This window comes from Pogona vitticeps, chromosome W (genome assembly GCF_051106095.1).
Source record: "Pogona vitticeps strain Pit_001003342236 chromosome W, PviZW2.1, whole genome shotgun sequence".
NCBI lineage: Eukaryota > Metazoa > Chordata > Lepidosauria > Squamata > Agamidae > Pogona > Pogona vitticeps.
In genome coordinates this window covers 2,746,312-2,769,191 of record NC_135798.1, presented here as the reverse complement: position 1 = coordinate 2,769,191, position 22,880 = coordinate 2,746,312, and the positions used below count along the sequence as shown (strand labels likewise).

At 45.7% G+C, this 22,880-nt stretch overlaps 1 protein-coding gene and 1 long non-coding RNA gene across 2 annotated transcripts in view; one reads left to right on the top strand and one right to left on the bottom strand.

Annotated features, from left to right (window-relative positions):
* Positions 1-22,880, bottom strand: part of LOC144584997 (uncharacterized) — a 259,478-nt gene that overhangs the window by 10,189 nt on the left and 226,409 nt on the right. The gene's annotated exons all lie outside the window — the stretch shown is intronic.
* Positions 3,956-22,880, top strand: part of LOC144584974 (uncharacterized) — a 41,246-nt gene continuing 22,321 nt past the window's right edge. Inside the window, exons 1-2 of the mRNA XM_078382363.1 lie at positions 3,956-8,723; positions 21,340-21,431. The gene's annotated coding sequence lies outside the window, so the exon portion shown is untranslated. The remainder of the gene's footprint in view (positions 8,724-21,339; positions 21,432-22,880) is intronic.

Below are 22,880 nucleotides of genomic sequence, written 5' to 3'. Positions count from 1 at the left end.
TTTACCCCTGTTCCCTGACCACTGTTCTAGGGAAAGAGATGGTGGTGGTGATGGTCTCCTTTGTTTTCAAACAAAGTTCCTGTGGAACTTTTCCCAGTCAGAAAGGAATGTAAAGGGAAGAGAATATCCCGCTTCTCTCTCTCTTTCTATATATATATATATATATATATGTTGTGTAGTTAGTTCTACGCTCTCCGTTCACCATATATATATACAAAAACGAAACGTTGACGGTGAGGGCAGAAAAAACCCCTCCCTTGGCAAAGGAAGCGCCTCCTCCTTTCGCTCCTGAAGGGAAACCACCTCGAGCGAATCCCCTCAGAGAAGGAGGCTCCGAACGGGGAGAGCCTTCCAAGGGGAGGGAAGGGAGAACCACCCCTCCACCCCCGCTCGCCTCAGTATCCCCTCCTGAGGGGGGGAAATAGTGACCGAACCCCCCCTCAGAGGCCCCGCCCCCTTCTCTCCCCCCCCCACTAGAGGACGGTTGGTCCCTGACGCGCCTGCGCCCTTTGGGGGCTTTCTCTTCCTTCCCGCCCTTTTTCTCCTCCCCTCCCCCCCTCAAGGCCTCAAGGTTGGAGGGAAGCCCGGAAGGAAGGAAGGAAGGCGGGAGGGGGGGGGGATTCTGGAGAGAGAAAAGAGGAGAGGCGCCTCACCCTCTCCCCCCTCGGAAGTCCCTGCCCCCCCTCCCTCAGCGACGATACCCACCCGGTCTCTCCTCCTTCTTGGCCTCAGGTATGCACAAATTGGGGGTGGTGGTGAAGAGGTCGCTGGCCCCTCATGACCCTCTGCCTCCTTCTCTCTCTCTCTCTCTCTCTCTCCATTCTTGGGGGGGGGGGAGAAAGCGGGGGGGGGAAGAGAGAGGAACCTAGAAGGCGGAAGAGGCGCTGCTCTAACAGGAAGCGGAAGCCCCCCCCCCGAAGATCACCCCCCTCCTGCCTCCCTCTCCCCCCCCACCTCTATGGGGCTCCGAGGATCTTCCCCCCCCATCGGGTCTGGGCAGGAGGTGGGCAAAGGCGGGTGGGGGCGTGGACGGAGGGAGGGAAGAACGGGACGTGGCATAAGCTGTCTGTGGGGTGGGGGAAGCAGAGACAGAGGGGGGGGGGGGGTCATTTCCAAAAACAGTGGAAAGGAACCCAGATGGCAAACCTGACCCCCAAAACACACCCACACACACACACACACACCCTCCCTCCCTTCGGTCGAGGCTGGCCTTTCCCTTCTTCTGGGTCCCCTCCAACAAACGCACAAAGAAGCCAAGGCGAACGAAGGAAGGAAGGGCCTCTCTGGGGCCCCGATCCCAGGCGGTGGGTGGAGAGGCTCAGTGTCCGGTGGGGGGGTAGGCAGTGTCCAGCCTGGGGAGGGGGAAGGAGTTGAGATCATGACAGGACAGATGAGGAACCGGGCGGGCAAGACATGGCAGGAAAGGCTCTTTGAAACAAGCCATTTTGTGTTGGGGGGGGGAGTTCTTTTCACCTCCCTCGGGGTCTGCCAAACTTCAGAGTCGGTGCGTTTCGGGTGGCGACTATTTCTGCAACCGGCTTGCACGTTTTTGGGGGGAGAAATGAGAGAACGAAGGTATTTCTGGTGAAGAGATACCCTTCCAGGTCACCAGAGTTGTTCGTTCTGCATTCTGACAGGATGATTTCTGTAGCTCAAGGGAAGCCGTGGTCATTCATTGCTGAACCCGAGTCGCTGCCTGTTTCTGTCAGCCTTTAGGCCGGATGAAGGAAAGGATGAAGGAAAGGGAGGTCATCCTCGGGAAAGCTGATTTCTCCAACGCCCGTCTGCTCTGTGGCCCTTTTGTGTGGGAGGTGCTATTTCTCCTTTTTTAAACCAGCATTTCCACACACTTCTGCCCATTTGCCTTTTAAAACCCATAGGACTGTTTTTAACATTCTGGGCGGCCTGAGGCCCTCCGACCAGGAGAAAAAGGGGGCTACCAATGAGAATTCCTAAATCCTGAAGGAAGAAACAGGTATGTTTGCTTTGCCCGGTTGATTAGGCACGAGAAAGAAATCAAGGGCCTAAAGGCTGCACAGAATGCTTAAAAACAGAGAAATTGCTGAGCTGGGGAAGTGGAGTTCATTGCCTTCAAAACATGCTGAAGGGACTGATGGGCAGCTGGAGCCTCATGAAAAATTAATTAATTAACACTGAGGTTGTAATCTCTGACAGTGGGGTGGGGTGGGGGAAGGGAGAGCTGCCTGCTCAGGCAGAGGTTTCTGCCTCTGAGCTAGGTTATTCCCCCCCCCCCCGGATGTCTCTGTTGGGAGCCTCTAGGTGGGTGTGGCATCTCTTTTGCTCCACCTCTTCTTCCTTCGCTTCTCCTGCCCACCCCACCCCCCACGTCCTTCTCTCCTTGCACTGAGGCTGGGGATCCCCTCCAAGCACAGTCCCCCCATAGGTGTGGGCAGCTGTGTCAGGGTTGGTCTGGGACTTTCTTACAAGGAGCTCCTGCCTCCCTGGACACAGTGCCAAAGCCTTACCGAGAAAAGGTTTTCGCTTTAGCCCACGCTGCTGCTTTTTCTGGCCACCTTCGCCTCCAAAGGACCTTGAATAGAATTACTACTCCTTTCTACTGGCCCAGTGTTTCAAAATCAGCCAGACGTAATTGTCGCAGCTGACCTGTTTGTCAGAAAACTGGAGATGCGACTCACGTTACTGAAGCTGAACTTCAGAGGATGCCTGTTATTTCCAAACCTTTAAAAAAAAACATCTGGATGTTGTGGGGCCTTTTCCACCCAGTAAGACTGTGTTTTCTCCTTCCCGCTTCCAGTGGCCTTTGAGGAGGTGACCCCGTATTGCCCCCAACAAGAGCGAGGGATCTTCTGGATCGAGGTTCAAGATCTCTGCACCAGGATCTCCTACTGGAAACGAGGTCTCTCCAGGTAAGGATCCCATTGTCTCCTGGGCTGAGACTGTGAAGGATGATGGTTGGCTGCCCCCCCCCCCAGAGATGCTTCGGTCAATGGAAGCACCCCGAGCGTGTGTGTCGGGAGCGCAAAGCTCCAGTGCCACAGTCAAAAACAGGACCGGATATTTAAGAAAGCATTTTGTTCTGCTGCTCCACACAACTGAAGAGTTGGGATCCAGTGCAGGTTTTGGATTTAACTTCATTTTTTAATAGTCAATTGTCTATTAGAAATTGTCATTTAGAAGTGCAATAGCCGTTCTCATTACTTACTCCCCCCTCTCACCCCACTCTCTGTCCCATTGCAGACGTGGGATACGAGAGCTTCGAAACATGCCCTTAAAATGTTCACATTTCAACCTGGCTCACGACACCCCCAAATGCAAGAGCCTCAGAGGCTGATACTAGCTTTGCTACTCCTCAGTATCTATGATGAAAGGTTCTCCCTCCTCAATAAATTCTTTTTATTGAAGATAAAGGAGATTCTTTGACTGCCCGAAGCCTCTTTATTCATTTTTCCTGTACTGCCGTCTGCCGTCTTTCACTGTGTCCGGTTGTAGCCAAAACCCCTCGAGGATTCGTCCCAAATTGATCAGTGGCTATTCTGGCCATCTAACATGTGGCTTATAAAAGGATTGTAAACCACATTTTCCTGATCCTCCCCCCCCCACACACACAGAGAAACACGCACACATGTGATGTGTTGTATAGAATGACATTTCCAAGGAGTGAGCTATGGATCCCCAGAGGATTGGAAAAGGTGTGAAAGGGAGGCAGAGAGGTGTGGAGGAGGAGAGGGAGAACGGAGGTTGGGCCCATCAGCTGCCCCACCCTTTGACCCTTTCCTGGCTGGCTGGCCCCATCTCCATGGGTCTCTGCACATGCAGAGGTCCCTTGAGGCACATCTCATCTGTGTGTGTGTGTGTGTGTGCATGCAAACCTCCCTTCGTCTCGGGGGGGGCTTCAATCCCTCTCAAGCACCTGGGGTGCAGGCACTCCCCCTTCTCTCCCTCTCCCCTCTGAATGCTGAGCAAAAAGTGGGGAAAGGCCTGGGGGGGGTCACTGTGCCTGTGCAGTTGGGAGGGGCAATGGGGGGGCTCACTTGGAAGCCATTTCTTCCCCCCCCCTTAAGGAGAGGAAAAGAGGCTCCTCTGGGCAAACGGTGACACTTCGGGTGGTTCTCCTTCTTGGGGGGGGGGGGAAATCCCTCAGGTTTTCTCTCTAAGTGCAGTCAAGGAGAGCCCTGCCCTCTGCTCCTCCCCTCCCCAGGAGGGAGAAGAGGGAGAGCTTTTTCTGCCTTTTTCAAGGCTTTGTGGCAGGTAGAATTTTGCTTTTTTCTTTACTTTTCTCCTCCTCCCTCCTCCCCTTTCCTTTTTAGCATTTTTTTCATTCTCCCTGTTTCTTTCTCTCTCCTTCACCCTCCTGGGGGAGAGATTAGACACTGAGGAAGGCAGCAGGAACACTTCCACCCCAATGGCAAAAAGTAAAATACGGGGTAGGAAAAAAGCTTTTCTCAGGGCAGTCGGCCATTCCAGCCGCAGGAGCCACTTTCTTGATCAAGCAAGGTTTTGAGAGTGTCGGAAGGAGGGAAGGAGGGAGGGGGGGAGAATAGATAGACAAGGGGATGGAAGGGAGGAAGGAAGACGCTGATGATGGAAGTGTGACAAATGCCCACCCCTTGCTACTTAAATGCAGTAAACGGACGACCACGAATACAAGCAGCTCTCCTTTATTAAAAAGCACTTTTGCAAAAGCGGGCGTCCTAGCTGGGTAGACACACCCATCATTACATGTCCTATGATATTTAATCGCCTGCTTCCGGCTGCAGGGGCCCTCCCTTGCTTCCCCATTGGTCTGGGCAATCCAAGGTGTACAGCCTATCCAGTGCGCCTAAACTGATCACAGGAAGCCCCGCCGCTGTTTCCATCTCCCACTCCCCTCTTTTCCTAGACCCCAGACCCTTATTTAGGTTCACTCACTTCATCCTTTTGTCAGGACCATGGGGCACCTCCCGTATCTGCACATTCTCTGTTGGCTTCCCGGATCTCCCCTAAACTTCCTAATGTCAGCTACATAATTAACAAATGCATGTACTAATTGGTTACAGAAGCAATCTACTTAATCATTATGTCTCTACTAGATCCTGCCAAAGCAGCCCTGATTCCTCTATTTCTCACACTCGCTCCTTTTCTTATTTCAGAATTTGCTGCCTTTTGCGTTACTTTTCTTTGCCGTTAGCAGCCTCAAAGGGTTTTAATGTTCCCTCTCTTTCAATCATAGTTTCCTTCCCAATTTCTGGTAACCCATAGGTCATTTCCCTGATTGCCATCATTGGAATAAACACACCCCGATGTGTCTCTTTTATGCATCCACAAAGCATGGGACCACAGTGTAAAATGCAACAACATACTAACCCTCTTACTATCATCATTACTGCTCCCAGAAAAGCTGTCTTTAACCACCCTAAATTTGGTAGTCAGCTCCTTAACCAGGATAATGGGTTCCACCCTTCTTCCACCCTTCTTCCACCCTCAGCTACTTCCTCTATATGATTTATATGTTCCTCAATATTGTTTCCCATAATCGGGAACATACACACAACACTCCTTTCCAATACATTTACACGTTCCTTCTTGTAACAGCCAAGATTATGTCCTAGGCCTCCCTGTTCTGCAAAGATAACTGTCTCAAGTCGCTCAGTTCTATTTTTATTAGCTCCAAGGTTCCCCCTGTCTCGTTTGCTAATATTTCCACCACCGCTTGTATGCGGTACATGGCATGGTTGAGGGACCTTAGACCCTCAAAAGGCGACAATGGACTGTAATCCTTGACATACTGACGGGACTGGACAAGATCTCTTTTCTTTCTTTTACATATTTCTGGCAAGTTTGTCAGAATTCGCAGGGCAGGCATGACTGTAGCTACGTAACAATTTCTGCTCCATTTACTCGGCACTATCGTGTATGCTCTTTTCCCACAAATAAAGTAATGCCCCCGTGGTGCGGGAAAGACCTTGCTACACTCTTGTCTCATAATCCATTGTAAACAGTATCCTGCAATATTTAGTGCCATGATATTGTGTGGCCTGTGGCCCAAGTTCCATTTGACATTCTTACACCACTCATTTTGAGATCTATCCTGCAACTACTCTATCCTATTGCTGGGCCGGTTCCGTTACACCCCCAACACCAGGTACCAGCACCAGGTTTTACCACTTTAAGAAAGCCTCTCGCTGAAGGTTATTTTATATCCCAGGTGGCATCATCTGGAAGATCAGTTGCTATAGGGTTTAGTTAATTCTGTTGAATTTGCATGTTGAACATAAAAAGGCCAGCCTGTCTGAGAATCCTTTGGCAGGTGGTGGGCACATTTTATTTTATTTATTGGACTTATATACCACTCTCCGGGTGGTTTACAATTTTTTAATTATACAGGCTACACATTGCCCCCCCCCAGCAAGCTGGGTACTCATTTTACCGACCTCGGAAGGATGGAAGGCTGAGTCAACCTTGAGCCGGCTACCTGGGATTTGAACCCCAGGTTGTGAGCACAGTTTTAGCTGCAGTACAGCGTTTTAACCACTGCGCCACGAGGCGCATGTAACAATTGGAGAGATTCCACGAGTCTGCCCGCAGCTGTGTCACTTCAATTACCACATTAGCGGAAGGGGCTCTTGGTGACAACTGTCCTTCTGTTAGGCTAATAACCCAACAAAATATTGCCAACATGGCCATAGGGTTCCCTGCGGAAGTACAGTTGATGTGACCTATACGCCCTAACTACTCTCCTTTCCTGTGAGATTATGGAAGGGTGTACTAACAAATTGTATTCCAGCCGGTGACACACACTATTGTGTGAAATGTGTGACCCACTCGTAGTGTGTGTGTGTGTGCTCTTTTGTATTGAACTAGTCCCCAACCTTCTCCCTCTTCTGCCCACAGTGGTGTGGTCCCTGAGTACGAAACACAATACCAACTCCAAGTACAAAGATTACCCTGATCAGTTATATCAGGCCCATCAGGTGTCACCGGGGGATCCAAAAATTCCTGCCCAAACACCTCCCACCGTTCAGTTATTGTCCAGTAGTGGGATACACTTTGTCTTGGTTGGAGCATGCATCCATATGATTTTGCTTCATTCTGTGTTTTTGGGTAGATTGACTGGTCCTTTTACTCTGGTATGATGAGTCCACCCTTTTCCCGCTATTCGGACCGTGATCTCAGTGACCAAGAGTGCTCGGAATGGGCCGTCCCAATCATGTTTTAGTTTCTGGTCTCTCCAGCACTTTATCCACACCCACCGTCCGGGCTGGTCCTTGTGTACAGCAGATTCCAGTGGTGGAGTTTGAGCCAAAAGCCCTTTTGATCGGAGAAAAGAAAAAGAGGTGGACAGGCCAAGTGTCTATTGTTTAAGAAACTTGTCATTGGTTTCCAACTGTGGGTATTCTACCTCCCCCCATGCATGGTAAGCCAAACAACATCTCCTAGGGTGATAAACCGATATCCTTCCGGGGGGCAGTCCTGATTCTCAATAATGCAGTTGGCAAACATCTGCTCCATGGCAGCTTTGTTTCCAGTACTGCTTTTTCAGCGTTTGATTCATCCACTCCACACGCTCAGAGGAAGGACGGTGCCCTGGAGTATAAAATTCCCATGTTATTCCCACACCATCCATTATTCCCTGTAGTAATACTTTAGAAGTGAAATGACTTCCTTGATCTGACCCCACTGTTTCTACTAACCCGTGTCGAGGTATTATCTTTTCTAATATGATTTTTGCTACACCTGCGGTCGTTGCTGATGCCATTGGATATGCTTCCACCCATCCTGTCAGGTGATCTACCAAACCCAGTAAATACTTCAGTCTCCCCAATGGCAATAATTCTGTGAAATCTATCTGCATACTCTGGAAGGGACATGATCCTGGATATCTGCCTCCTTGTGGCAGTCTTCTCAAAATCTTATTTATTTTCTTGTGCACCACCACCTCTTCTTCCCCCTCGAGTGACTGACAGGCTGCCCTCCAAGCCCACCCACAGCTCGTCTCTGCACACGTGTGAGATCCCCTCACTGGCTCGCTCTCCCTCTTGTGCATGCGCTCCTCTTCCCCACAGAGGGGGCTGGGGTTACCCAGTGGGGTGGGGGGTTTGTAACACCTGCGCAGTTGAGAAGGCGGGCAGAACATTTTGCCTCAGGAAGGTGGTTGGGCGAGTTTTAGTAGCCGTTCATTTTTTAAAAAATTCCTCCCTCAGGAGAGAAAAAACGGGAGGGGGGATGTGCTGTTTTTTCAGGGTTCAGGGGTTCACTTGTACCCGCCTCTTATCTGTGTGTCGTCACGTCCACACCCTGCCCTTCTAAAGGCTTCCGTGACAGGCAGAAGTTCAACAGGGTGGGGCTTTTCCTCCGGTCCCAACCGTCTCCTCCTTCCCCACAGGTTTGAATGGGGCAAGAGAAGAAATCCCTCCCTCCCCCCCCCCGGATGAGGCTGGGCGGGCCAGTTGTGGTACAAAGGAGACGTGGGCCAGCCCTGGACTTTGGGGTGTGTGTGTCACGTCTCAGAGCTTGGGGGGAAAGCCCCCCCCAATGGAGGCCAACACGATCTCTCCCCACCTCTGCAAAGACTCTCTACAATGCTTTTTGTCAATAGTGGTTGTGCGAACATCTGAGAGAAACCCCACCACCACCTTTAGCTGTGAAAGTGCTAAATAACTCAATCCAAATCTTCCAATTTCCCTGCTTGGTAGAGGTCATCTTTCAAGCAAATCATCAAACATCCTGCCTTTATAGCAGAATGACCGAGTTCCACCACTGAGGTGCTTGGTAATACTTGATGTTTTGGATTTTATGCACATTGTGGCTCTTCATATCCATAGGTTTCAGTTTATTTCATTAACCATAGACTTCAGTAATGCTGAATGTATTTTAGGGCTCTTTTATTTGTTTGTTTGTTTGTTTAATTAATTAATTAATTAATTAATTAATTAATTAATTAATTAGGAAACATGTCACAAAACATCTTGTTTTCCTTGTATGTGCTGTATAATCATTTCCCCCTTCTTCTCTTTTTTCCATTTTGTGGTTGGATCTAACACTAACTGGATTGTTTTATGACATCAATAAAATGGAGGAGGACAACAAAGTGCTGTCTGTACAGATGACAGCTAATGCCCAGTCTCTGCAATGCATTTTGTCAGAAGTGGTTGTGCAATTGTCTGATGTTCGCCAATGAAACCTGGAACGGATTAACGTCGCTATACGGGGCACCACTGTAATAAGGGATAAAATCACAGATCCATGTGTTAACATACTCAATCCACCCCAGAAACAGGATATTATTCACAGATAACTGCAGCTGGCTGCATTTGGTTCTAACGGAATAGTTTTGAGTGAACAAAGTTTTAGTAAATTATTCTGACAGTTGACAGTTGGTCAAGATGGCGGCGCAAGCACTTGCAGCGGCTAGGCATTCCAGAGATCGGCCCTTATTACGGACTCTACATGCTCAGGCACAAGTAATTTACAGTCGACAAGAATTATTATCTATTGGCAGAGAAGGTTACAACTTTGAATCGACGGTCTCAACTTACAACATCCCAGCTGAGCTTTTAAGACAGCCTGCATATCCGGGGGTTACTCCCCCTGCTCTCCCTGTCAGGAAGAAAAGAGCACGGAGAAAACGCAAGCAGAAAAGAGGTTGCAGGGCCGGTCTACGAGTGAGGTTAGGCAAAAATCCTCACAAGCCTGCATTGCCAAGTCTTTTTGTCTCAAATGTTAGATCTCTACCCAACAAGATTGAGGAGCTGGAACTTACTATCTCCCTACAGAAAAATATTCGAGACTGTTGCGTTATGATCTTTACAGAGACATGGCTTGACTCTTCCATCCCAGGGGAGGTAATTGAACTACAAGGACGCAGAGTACATCGAGCAGACAGATCTGTTGAATCTGGGAAGAGCAGAGGTGGAGGGGTTTGTGTTTACACAAACGATAATTGGAGCACAGATGTTAAAATACTGGACATTCACTGTTCTCCTGATTTGGAGTATTTGGCAGTGAAATGCCGCCCCTTTTACCTGCCTCGTGAGTTTAATGTTATTATAATAACAGCAGTATATATACCTCCTGATGCTAACACAACCACAGCTTTGAGTTGTTTGTTAACTGCTATCAGCAAACAGCAGCAGGCCTACCCAGATGGAGTGCTGGTGGTAGCAGGTGATTTCAATCAAGCCAATTTAAAGACCGTCCTCCCTAACTTTTATCAGTATGTGGACTGTCCCACTAGAGGGGAAAATACCTTGGATCAGGTATATAGTAACATCATACATGGATATAAGACGAAGCCATTGCCTAGCTTGGGACAGTCAGATCATATATCTCTTTTTTTGATTCCATCATACAGACCTCTTGTTAAAAGAATCAGACCATCAATTAGAGAAATACAAGTGTGGCCAGTGGATGCATCTGAGCAACTTCAAGATTGCTTTAGGAGCACTGATTGGGCACTGTTTGAGGAGGACAATGTTGATACTTATGCCTCAACAGTACTGTTTTATATCAAAAGCTGCATCAATGTTGTTACTACTACCAGACAAGTACGAGTGTTTTCTAATAACAAGCCTTGGCTAAATAGAGAAGTGCGCCTTTTATTAAAAGCCAGAAATGCTGCTTTTCATTCTGGTGATGAACTACAGTACAGAGAGGCTAGAGCTAAACTGAAAAGGGGCATTAAGGATGCCAAAGCTATGTACAGCCAGAGAATTGAACAACACCTTGAAAGTTCTGACACTCGCCGAGTGTGGCACGGCCTACGACAAATCACTGGTCAGAGTAACAAAAACAGTCTGTGTAGCAGCAGTGATTTTTTGGCTGAGCAGTTAAATCAATTTTTCAGCCGTTTTGAGGTGGAAACAGGAACAACCATTATTCCAGCACCTACTGTCTATAATACATCACTAGAATCTACCATCAACAGACAACCACTAGTACTGCAGATTTCAGATGTGAGACGCGCTTTCCAGAATATTAATGTTCGAAAGGCAGCTGGACCAGATGGAATCATGGGACGAGTTATTAGGGGCTGTGCTGCAGAATTAGCTGGAGTTTTTACGGATATTTTCAATCTATCCTTGTTGCAGTGTTCAGTCCCCACTTGCCTGAAGACATCTATTATAGTGCCAGTCCCCAAGCAGTCAGCTGTGGTATCTCTCAATGATTACAGACCAGTAGCTTTAACATCTGTTGTTATGAAATGTTTTGAGAGATTGGTGCTGGATTACATTAAGGCTAGTCTTCCACCTTCTTTGGACCCATGGCAATTTGCATACAGGAAAAATAGATCTACTGATGATGCTGTGTCCATTGTACTCCATACTGTATTGAGCCACTTAGAACATCAGGGAACTTATGCGAGGCTGTTGTTTGTGGATTATAGCTCTGCTTTTAATACCATTCTACCAAATAGGTTGTTTTTTAAAATGATCAACCTGGGATTACCTCAGGAGATATGCATGTGGATAAAGGATTTTCTGACAGATAGGCCACAGTCAGTAAGGATGGGATCTCACCATTCTTCTACCCTGGTACTAAGTACAGGAGCTCCCCAGGGCTGCGTGCTAAGTCCCTTCCTCTATTCCCTGTACACACATGATTGCACCCCACTGTATAACACCAATGCAATTATTAAATTTGCGGATGATACGACAGTGGTGGGGCTCATAAATAAGAACAATGAGTCTGCTTATAGAAAGGAAGTACAAAGGTTGATACTTTGGTGTAAAGAAAATCATCTCACACTTAACATCAAAAAAACTAAAGAACTCATAATTGATTTTAGGAGGAAGAGATATGTACATTTACCACTGTACATAAACGGTGAGGAAGTGGAGAGAGTTGGTAGTTTTAAATTTCTGGGTACTTACATCTCAGAGGACCTCTCATGGACTATAAATGCCAACATGCTAATGAAGAAGGCACGGAAGAGGCTGTATTTCCTGAGAATGCTCGGCAAGTTAAATTTATCTCAGCATTTGCTTCTGTCATACTATCGTAGCACCATTGAGAGTGTCCTAACCTATGGCATTCTGGCATGGTTTGGGAGTAGCTCTGTAGTGGACAAAAAAGCTCTACAGAGAACCATTAAAATTGCCCAGAATATCATCGGGCTCCAGCTACCAACCCTGGATGACATCTTCACATCCCGCTGTCTAAGGAAATCACATAGCATCCTGAGAGACTCTTCCCATCCTGCTTATAACTTTTTTGAACTGTTACCATCTGGCAGAAGATATAGAACAATTAAGACTCGGACCACACGTTTTCTCAATAGTTTTTATCCCAGAGCTATAATTGCAATTAATAATGAGCTTAAAGACCACCAGTAGTGAATAATTAGTTGGACTGTGTAACTTGGCCTGCGGTGTAGATGTTTGTATTTTTAGTGGGGGACTTTTAGTGGGTGGGGAGTGTTTGGGAATTTTATGTGTGTGCATGTGTCTGGTCTCTGGGTGTCTGTGAATTTCGTTGTATGTGTATATATTTACAATGACAATAAATTATTATTATTATTATTGTTTGATATTCAATTTTGATATACAGTGGTGCCTCGTATAACGAGCGCCCCGTTTAACAATGAATCCGCATAGCGATGGCTTTTTGCTATCCCTTTTGCGATCGCATTACGATGTTGCCTATGGGGAAAAATCGCTTTGCGATTTTCCCCATTGGCACCATTTTCTCCCAACTGAGCGGTGGGAGCCTCCGAAGGACCACTCCCACCGCTCAACTGGAGGGAAATGCAGGCAGTAGCCTTCTGAAGGGTCCTTCCGAGGCCACCGCCGGGATTCCCCTTCGGAGGGGGTATGTTCCCCAAGCTGAGTGGGAGCCCCGCCGGTCAGCTGGGGGAAAATGCCAGTGGTAGCCTCGGAAGGACCCTTCCGAAGGGTCCTTCTGAGGCCACCGCCGGGATTCCACTTCGGATGCCTGAAAGGCATCCAGATCCCTCCCACCCTGCTCCCGTGGCTGGGATCCGGGTCCCGGCCAGCTGCCTCCCCCATTGTCAGACTCTTGGTAGTCCATCCATGGATGGGGTAGCCGGCCACGATGCGGATCACGGCCACCCTCCTCCCAACCCTTCACCCCCTTCTTCGCCACCGCCGCCGGGCTTTGGAAGCGGCTTCCGAAACCCAGCAGCGGCGGCGGAGATGAGGGTGAGCGGTGGGTCAAGGAGGGCAAGGCTTGCATATTCCAGAGCCTTGCCCTGCTCCCAACCCCTCAACCCTTCTCTGATGCCGCTGCTTGGCTTTGGAAGTGGCTTCCAAAGCCCAGCGACGGCGGCGGAGATGAGGGTGAGGGGTGGGTCGAGGAGGGCAAGGCTCCGGCGTTCCCAGCCACCCTCCTCCCAATCCTTCACCCCCTTCTCCGCCACTGACGCTGGGTTTCGGAAGCCGCTTCCAAAGCCGAGCCGCAGCGTTGGAGAAGGGGGTGAGGGGTGGGTCGATGAGAGCAAGGCTCGGGTGTTCCCGGCCGCCCTCCTCCCAACCCTTCACCCCCTTCTCCGCTCCCGCGGAGCGGAGGGTAAGGGGTGGGTCGTGCAGAGCCGGGAGGAGGGGGAAGGCTCCGCCACCGGTGCTCAGACATGCTGACCGGCATTTTCGCGGCCAGCGCTTCCAAGACACCTCAGGGGAAGGCTTCTCCGCCACTGCTTGAAAGCGCTGGCCACGAAAATGGCGGCCAGCACACCTAAGGGGTGGAGGAGCCTTCCCCCGAGGCCTCTCGGAAGCGCTGGCCGGCATTTTCGCGGCCAGCGCTTCCGAGAGGCCTGGGGGAAAGGCTTCTCCACCGCTGCTCGGACGCGCTGGCCGGGCACGGGGCAGCTTCAAGCGGCGGGGCGGGGGCAGGGGGGGTTCCGGATGGCTTCCAGTTCTTCGTCTGGAAGCCATCCGGACCCCCCTACCCTGCCCCTGCCTCCGGGAGCCACGCTGCACCCACTTACCCAGCCATGCCCGGACTCCCGGGAGTCCCAACATGGCTGGGATAGGTGGGCAAGGCACGTCTCCCGGCAGCAGGGGCCGGGTAGGTGGGTCCGGATGGCGTCCAGTGCTTCACCTGGAAGCCATCTGGACACCCCCTACCCTGCCCCCGCCGCCGCTGAGAGCCTTCCGAGCTCTCAAAGGGCTTTCTCCAATGTCGGGGGGAAAGCCCTTGAGAGCTCGGAAGGCAAATGTTGGGGCGGTCGGCGGTGGCTTCGGGGTCCTTCCAAAGCCACTGCCGAAAGACTGCAGACATTTTCTCCCAGCTGAGCGGCGGGCCTTTGAAGCTCCCGCTGCTCAGCTGGAGGAAATGCCAAAGGCCCCATTTTCGGTCAGCTGGTCGGCGGTTCCAAAATGGCCAGCCCGCTGTCTTGCCTCGCTTTAGAGGCACCGAAAATGGCCGTCCCTATGGAGGAACATCACTGAACGGTGAGTTTATCACCCATAGGAACGCATTAAACAAAGTTTAATGCGTTCCTATGGATTTTTCCGTTCCATTTAGCGATGTTTCCACATAGTGACGATTAATCCAGAACGGATTAACGTCGCTATGCGGGACACCACTCTACACTGTACATAGGCTCCAAACTCACCGTTCAGCGAATTTGCTCCATAGCGCAGGCATTTTCGCGCCCTCAGTAAGCGAGGGCAGGGTGCAAAAATGCTGCGCGTGGCCATTTTGGGGCTTCCGGCGGCCATTTTGGAACCGCCGAACAGCTGATTCCCGGGCATCGCTTACCGATCATCACAAAGCGATTTTTGCCCGTAGGTGCCATCGGTATGCGATCGCATTTGAGATCTCAAATACCTCATCGGTATGCGGATTCGTCGTTCTACGGTGCGCTCGTTAAGCGAGGCACCACTGTATTATTGTAAATAGATATTCTTGTTTTGCACAGAATTATTAAACAATCTCATTTATACATTTTTGTGCTCCATTAATAAAGTTTTTTTCAATTATCAATGACTCTATGGCGTAAAAGGTAATTAGACATATTATCAGCATTTGAAAGATTTAGCAAAAATGGAAAATCAACAATAAAATTATCGCCACTATGAGAATAAAGAAGTTGACCATGACTCGTTAGCCCTTGCAAAACTCCAGCTTCTTATTCAAAATGGTAAAATATGCAGCCGTGCCCACTTTGCCAGCCTATTCCGTGCCCAAAACAGCGTTGGGCCAGTCAAAATACAATGGGGTCATATGTAAGTAACCCCCCTCTGCTGGTTTCTGGTGTCAAATTTGTGGCCCAAGACACATTAACCCTTGCAACACTCCAGCTTCTTATTCAAAATGGTAAAATATGCAGCCGTGCCCACTTTACCAGCCTATTCCGTGCCCAAAACAGTGTTGGGCCAGGCAAAATACTATTGTAATTTGTGTTAGAGATATGATTTATTATTAATACACTGATATTTTTTTTTATTTTATACAAAAAAAAATACACAAAAGAACACATACATAACAAAAATACAAAAAAATACAAGTAATAGTGCTTATTATAAACTAAATTCTAATGTGCACCCCATACCCACGGGACTCTATTTACTATAATAATTTTTTTCTTACAGATTACCTCTCCAAAATTGTATTGAGTATTCTTTAGAGGCTTTCCCCCTTCCTTTCACTAACACAAATTCCACAAATTTACCCCAAATATCATAGAAATTGTTACATCTTATTTCCCCTCTTTTTATTTTAAGTTCCATAGTCAATTTATCATTTAATGCAATGTCCCATACTTCACAATACCAGTCTTCAATTTTAATATAATTCTTGTCTTTCCAAAATCTAGCTATTAATATTCTAGCACCTGTCATAAAATTAGTGATTAATTCTTTCGAGTGATGGTCCAGATCTGTATTATCAAAAATTGACAATAAAGCAATTTTGGCATTAAAATCAATATCTTTACCAAATATATCACACATTTCCTTAAAAATCAATTCCCAAAATTTCTTAACCACTTTACATTCCCACCACATATGAAAATACGTACCAATTTCCTCATCACATTTCCAACATGCTTTGGAGTATGTTGGATTTATTATATTCAATTTTACAGGAGTCAAATACCACCTTAGACAGATTTTAAAAAAATTTTCCTTTATTCTTGTTGACATTAATCTTAACACTCTCATCCTCCACATTTTTGTCCAATCCTCTATTTTAATATCTGTTTTTAAATCGCTTTCCCAAATTAATTTTAAACCTTCTATTCCCCATTCTTTTTCCTCTTGTTCCAAAATTATATTATATATTTTACTTACTATTCCTTTCAAAGTTGTATCTTGCATATCTTCATGTGATGACAGAAATTGTTCGTACTTAGTAAGTTCTCTACATTTACCATTAGTTTTCAACCAATCCTTTGTCCAGGTGTCTAACTGAATAAGATTATACCATGATAGTTTATTAGATTGCAGTTTAGACATAATCAACTCCTTCGATCTCATGTTACCCATCCAGTCCTTCAATCTTGCAACCCTTTTATTCTTAAATAATTCTACTAAATCCTTTAAATTTGTAGGAAAGTTTTCTGTCTCAGTCACTAGTTTTAATGGTGAAGTTAAGGGACAAAACTTCTCTTTATATTTATTCCAAATATTTAACAGGTTTCTTAAAAAGGGGTTTTTAATCTGATTTATTGAACTTCTCTTTAGTATATTAAATAAGTATCCTTCAGCATTTCCATTTATTTCTGAAGATTCCATCTCCCACCAAATTAATTTTTCTTTATTGAATATAATATCTCCAATAACTCTTAATTGATTTGCTATATAATAATTTTTAACATTGGGCATACCTAAACCTCCTTTTTTTTGAGCCTTATACCAATATCTTTTATTTATTCTAGATTTTTTGCCTTGATTACAAAATCCATTAATTAATCCCTGCCAATATTTAAAATCCTCTTCTTCTAATCGTATTGGGAGCATCCTAAATAAAAAAGTGATCTTCGGTAATATTTTCATCTTAATTAAAGCGATTCTCCCAAACCATGATAGTTTCAATTTGGCGTACTCTTGCAATTTATCTTTAATTTCATTTTTTAATTTATTAAATTTTTTCTCTTTTAATTTTTGAGTTGTTCTAATTATGTTTATACCTAAATATTTGATAAGATTACACATTTTAACGCTATATTTATTCACAAACATGTCTTGCTCTTGTATATTATAGTTAAACATCATCATTTGTGATTTTTGCCAATTAATCCTTAAACCTGTTATTTCCCCAAATTTTTCTAAATGGTTTTTAATGTTTTCCATACTCTCTAATGGATTTTTAATAGTCAGTAAGGAATCATCAGCAAACAAATTAATTTTAATCATTTCATTTTTACCTGTTCCTTTAATTAATTTATCATTTCTTATTGCGTTAGCTAATAATTCTATAACCATGCAAAACAATATTGGTGAAAGTGGGCAGCCTTGTCTAGTACCTCGGCCTAGAAAGATCTTTTCCGTTATACCATCATTAACTATTATTTCTGAAGTATTATCTAAGTATAATTGATCTATAACACCTCTAAACTTTTTACCAAATCCCCAACCTCTTATAAGAAGTTTTAGTGTTGACCATTCAACACAATCAAAGGCTTTAAATATATCCAATGATAAAATCATTGCTTTTATTTTTTCTTTTTCTATTTCATGTATAATATTTAAAACTCGTCTAGTTAAATTATCCATTTGTCTACCCTTAATGAAACCACATTGGTCTTCTTTAATATAATTTGCTATAAATCTATTTAATCTATTTGCCAATATAGCGGTAAAAATCTTAGCATCTTGGTTTATTAAAGATATAGGTCTATAGGATCCCGGATCTGTTTGATCCTTATTGGGTTTTAGAATGAGAATCGTTAATGAATGCTTCCATGAAGCTGGTATTGTCTCTCCTTCCATTATCTTATTATAAATCATTTTTAACTTAGGTGTTAAAATGGTGCTAAAGTGTTTATAATATTCTGGACCCAATCCGTCAGGACCTGGTGTTTTACCATTTTTTAATTTATTTATGACTTCAGCAATCTCTTGCTCCTTGATCTCTTCTTCTAATATTCTTTTATCATTTTCTGATAATTTAGTTTTTAAATTATTGTTTATATATTTTTCTATACATTCTTTCTTTATGTTATTTCCTTTGTATAGTTTCTGAAAAAATTCATGAAAAATCTTCAATTTTTCTTTCATTATATTACAATTTTTACCTGTTTGATCTTTAATTATCCCTATTGAATTTTTTGCTCTTTTATTTTTACACATTTTAGCTAACAATTTTGAGTTTTTGTTATTAAATTCAAAAAAATGTCTCTTTAAATACATCAAATCTCTTTGAACTTTCTCTATTTCTATATTATCTAATTCCATTCTCTTAGCCTGAATTTCTATTAATATTCTTCTATCTCTTTCTGTAAAAAATCTATTTTCTAAGTTTTTCAAATCTTCTTCTATTTTTTTCACATGTCCCTCCTTAATTTTTTTTAATTTACACGATTCTCTTATCATTATTCCTCTTGTGATTGCTTTCATTGTGTCCCACAACAGGCCTGGCTTAGCACCTCCTGTTTCATTTATTGTCCATAATTCTAGCCATTCCTTCTTTATCTTTTCTATTATTTCTGGATGCTGCAGAATATTATTATCAATTCTCCATCTTTTGGAGTCTTTATAATCTTTCTTTATTTCAATCTCTATTAACATCAATGCATGATCTGTTATTTTAATAGGGTTTATTTCAGTATCAACAATCTTAGAAATTAAATCCTGAGATGTAAATATATAATCTATTCTAGAGTAAGTATTGTGCACAACTGAAAAATAAGTATATCTTTTTTCATCACCTTTCATTTCTCTCCAAATATCCTTCAAATGGTTATTTTTTATCTTTTTACTTAATATTGTGTTTCTATGATAAATATCATTCCGACTGTATGCAGTTTTGTCTTTTATCTTATCCATAACCATATTGAAATCTCCTGCCATAATAACATAACCTTTCTTTACCTTTTCCATCAGAGGCAAGGCTCCGGTCATGGTTCCGCCGGACGATGGTGGCGTCTCCCCCCCACCTTTTGCTCATGCCAGTGGTCATGGCATGGGACCATGGTGGAGAGGATACGAATGTATATGTTCACAAAATTGGTGAAAATCAATTATGGGGTGTTGTTTTGTCTGTTTTATGTTGTTGGTGGGAGGTAAGGTTACACACGGGACCTATTGGAAAGAAAACTTTTGAACACATATGGGTAGAAAAATAAGACTTGCAACTTTAAACGTTAAAGGCCTCGGATCAACAGTGAAAAGAAGAAGAATAGAAGCATTGTTGAGGAAAAACAAGCTGGATATCGTCTTTCTACAAGAGACTCATCAATCAGAAAAAGGAGTCAATGAGTTAAAGATGAACAATATCGACATTTATGAAAAAAATTTTGGAACTTCTAAATCTAGGGGTGTAGCAATTATAATTTTCAAAAACTGCGAATTTAAAGTAGAAAAGGTAGTAAAGGATTGTAATGGTAGATTTATAATAATGCAAGGTAAAATGGGGTTGGAAGAATATACTTTGGTAAATATGTACACACCTAATAATAAACAAGGTGAATTTTATAATACACTGATATTTGAGTGATCCAACTTGGTTTAATAGTTTAAATACAACATGTTCTGAATAAGAAGCTGGGACACGAATAAGAAGCTGGCCGAATAAGAAGCTAACTTCAGCCTCGTCCCCCCCCGAGTATTTTTCTCCCCTTCTGGGGAGGGGAATATCTTTCTAGGGACACCCCTCCCTGTCCCTCTCTTCCCCCCCAAAAAAGGCCCCAAATCCTCTCAGGCAGGAAAGAGGTCGGGAGGGGGAGGGGTGAGAGAGAGAGGGAAAAAGGGGGAGGGAAGGGGGGGATGCAGCGCCGGAAGCAGCCCCCTCCTCCTCCTCCTCCCCGGTCCTCTCACACTTTCATAGCTCTATGTTCTCTCCCCTCCCTCCTTCCCAACCAATCGCCACTGAGGAGGGGGGAGGGTTTTTTGTCTCTGTGTCCAAGGGGGAGGGGCATCCTGGGGAGGGAAGGGAGGGGGGAGAACGTAGAGCTATGAAAGCTGTAGAGGAGATGGAGGAGGGGTGCTTCCGGGGGGGTGCGTCCCCCCCACAGGAAGTGGATGCTGTGCTCCCTCCCTCCCCCCTTTTTTCCTCTCGCTGTTTCTTTCCGGCCTCTTTTCCCGCTTCAGGATCGGGACGGAGGTGGGGGCGATTTGGGGCTTTTATTTGGGGGGGGAGAGAGGGAAGGGGGAGGCATGAGAACAGTGGGGGTGGGGGCTCCTTAGAAGGTTTCCCCCCCCACCAAAAGGAGAAAAATACCTGCCGGCTCCCCCTCACACTTGATTTGGGGCTTTATTTTGGGGGGGAGAGAGAGCAGTGGGGTGGGGGGGTCCCTAGAAAGAGGTTCCCACTCGCTGCCCCCCCCCTGACACTCCTCCGGGGGAAGGGGGGAGAATCTCCGGCAGGGCTTTTGTGTGTGTGTGTTGTTGTGTCTCTGTGTGTTTGTGTGTGGGGGGGGAGAGAGGCGGGAAGTCAGGGCGGGGGGGGGGGCGAGATCCCGATACCCCGAAGGGGCAGGAGGGCCGCCCCCCCAGCAAGGCCCCCTCTTTGTGTGTTTCTCACAGAGTCCCTTCACCCTTTGTGTGTGTGTGTGTGTGTCTGAGCAGGATCCCCCCCCAGGGGGGGCGAAGTCTGAGCAGGATCCCCCCCCAGGAAAACCCTTTTGTTGTTGGAAAGCTTTGGGGAAAGGGGGTCCTGGAGAACCCCAAGTGAGAAAATGGGGGGGGCTTTTTGTGGTGGGGGAGAGAAATGGGGCTTGGAGGAGGGAGAAGACAGGGGGTCCAGCTGGGAAGGAGGGGTGTGGATGATGAGGATGATTCTTCATTTCTATGGCACCCAGGGCGGGTGCTGATGCTGCCCCTGCAAGGGAGGGAAGTTCCTGGCCCTTGAACCAGGCCCTGACCTGAACCCAGACCCTCCATCCCACTCCCACCCCCACCCCCCCTTCTCTTCCCACCCAGAGCTCTGTGTCTCTCCGTATGTGGAGTCTTGTGTGAGATTGGCTGCTGCTGATTTGGATCGGAAACAATATTCTCCGGGATCTTCTCTCTCCTCCCTCCCCCCCTTCTCAGGGGCGCTTGGTTGGGAGGGAAGGGAAAGGCGTTGTCCCCCCCCCGAACTTCTCGTTCCACTTTCTCCTCTCGTGACCCTCCATCGATGTGAGAAAGAGGGGAGGGAGCCCCCCCCTCGATAGGAGCACGAGGAAGGCAAAATCTCCCGAAAGGAAAGATTTTTTTACCATTTGCTTTATGCATAAAAGCCTCCCAGATGATCTTTCCTGTTTTTCTTTTCTCCTAGGAAGGGGCGAGACTGAGTTGATTTCCCTTTGCTTTTTGGGGGGGGGACCGAAAACAAAGAACCACATCCCTGATCCCTCCAACATTTGCAAGGTAAGTGAGATTTCAAGAGGTGGCTGAAGTAGCCTTGCCCCCCCCCACACTATATCTCTCCTCTCAGTTTCCCTGGCCCGGCAGGGATTTGAATCCAGGTCTCCTGGTTTCCAGTCCGGTACTCCACCCACAGCACCACACTGCCTCTCTGAACATGTGCAAAGTGTTGGTTTGGGGGGATATGGTTTTCTTTGCATCTTATTTTAAAGTTTTTATTTAAAGATCTCAATCCTGCTCACCCCTCAACCCCATCCTCGGTCCTCTTGACAAGAGGCAAACCTTGGTTGTCCTGATTTGGGGTGTGTGTGGTTCCTTCCCCTTCCTGCCTCTTCTTTTGGTATCATCATCCTCTCCCACATAGGAATCCATGCGTTCTCCATCCCTTCTAGCCATAACTTTCCTACTTTGTCCCTGTGGCGATTTCCTCTGAAGCCCCTGTTCTCCCCCCCCCCAGGCCTTCACGAGGTTCTCGCCCTTCTTTCTTCTTCGCTGCCACCAGATATTAATTCTTTAATACCAAATATGTTTAGAGACAAGTGTGCTGTTTAAAACTTAAGGCTCTTATTTGATTAGGGAAGTTATTAGGTGATAAATATTCATTAGATCAATCACAGGTTGCCAATCACTTGTATTGGAATCAAATCTGATATAACTTTAAAACTCTTTTCACCCTCTGTTTCAATCTAGGCTCTTACAGATCTCTAACTCACTCTCTAGTTGTGACGAACACGGGTTCGAAAACACACGTGTAAGCTTGGACAGAGAGCAATCAGGAGTTTGCACATGCTAAAATGGGCTGAAGAGTCCAAATTCAGCCTGCCATGCTACAACACTCCTTCTCGCAGGTCTGCCCACATAAGAACACCCTGGTACTCTCAGATATTATTGTTAAAAGGTCAAGTGGGCTTTGTAGTCCTTAGACTTAACTTGCACCACTGACAGGACTCTAAGTAAGCTAGGCCGAGGCAGCACTCTCAGATGACCCTATGACAAGTGTACTGTTCAGGAAACCAAATGAGTTTTATAATCTTTATTTTATTAAAGTAAAAGCATGTTACTAGATATTCAAAGCCAAATTAAACCAAAACAAATAAACTAGCATTGTGCTGTTTAGTTACAAAGATGTAGTGAGGCAAAGAAAACATGAAAAATAGAAAAGTATTCCAAAACCTTATTAAAAATACAAAAAGACATTAAAAAGAATCAAAACAGTTCCAGTACAAGAAATCATTAGTAAAACCAAATAATCCAAGTAGGTTATAATAAGGCTATAGTCCTCAGTGATCCTATAGAATAAAAACCCCTAAACAAAAGTAAAAATCCCTTATATGTCCCATAGTCCTTAGAAAAGAAAAATCCAGTAAATATACCATAGTCCTTACAAAATTACAAGAGCATAGTCCATATGGAGTATTCCAAGAAAAAGAGTTCATAAAGTATATCCCATAG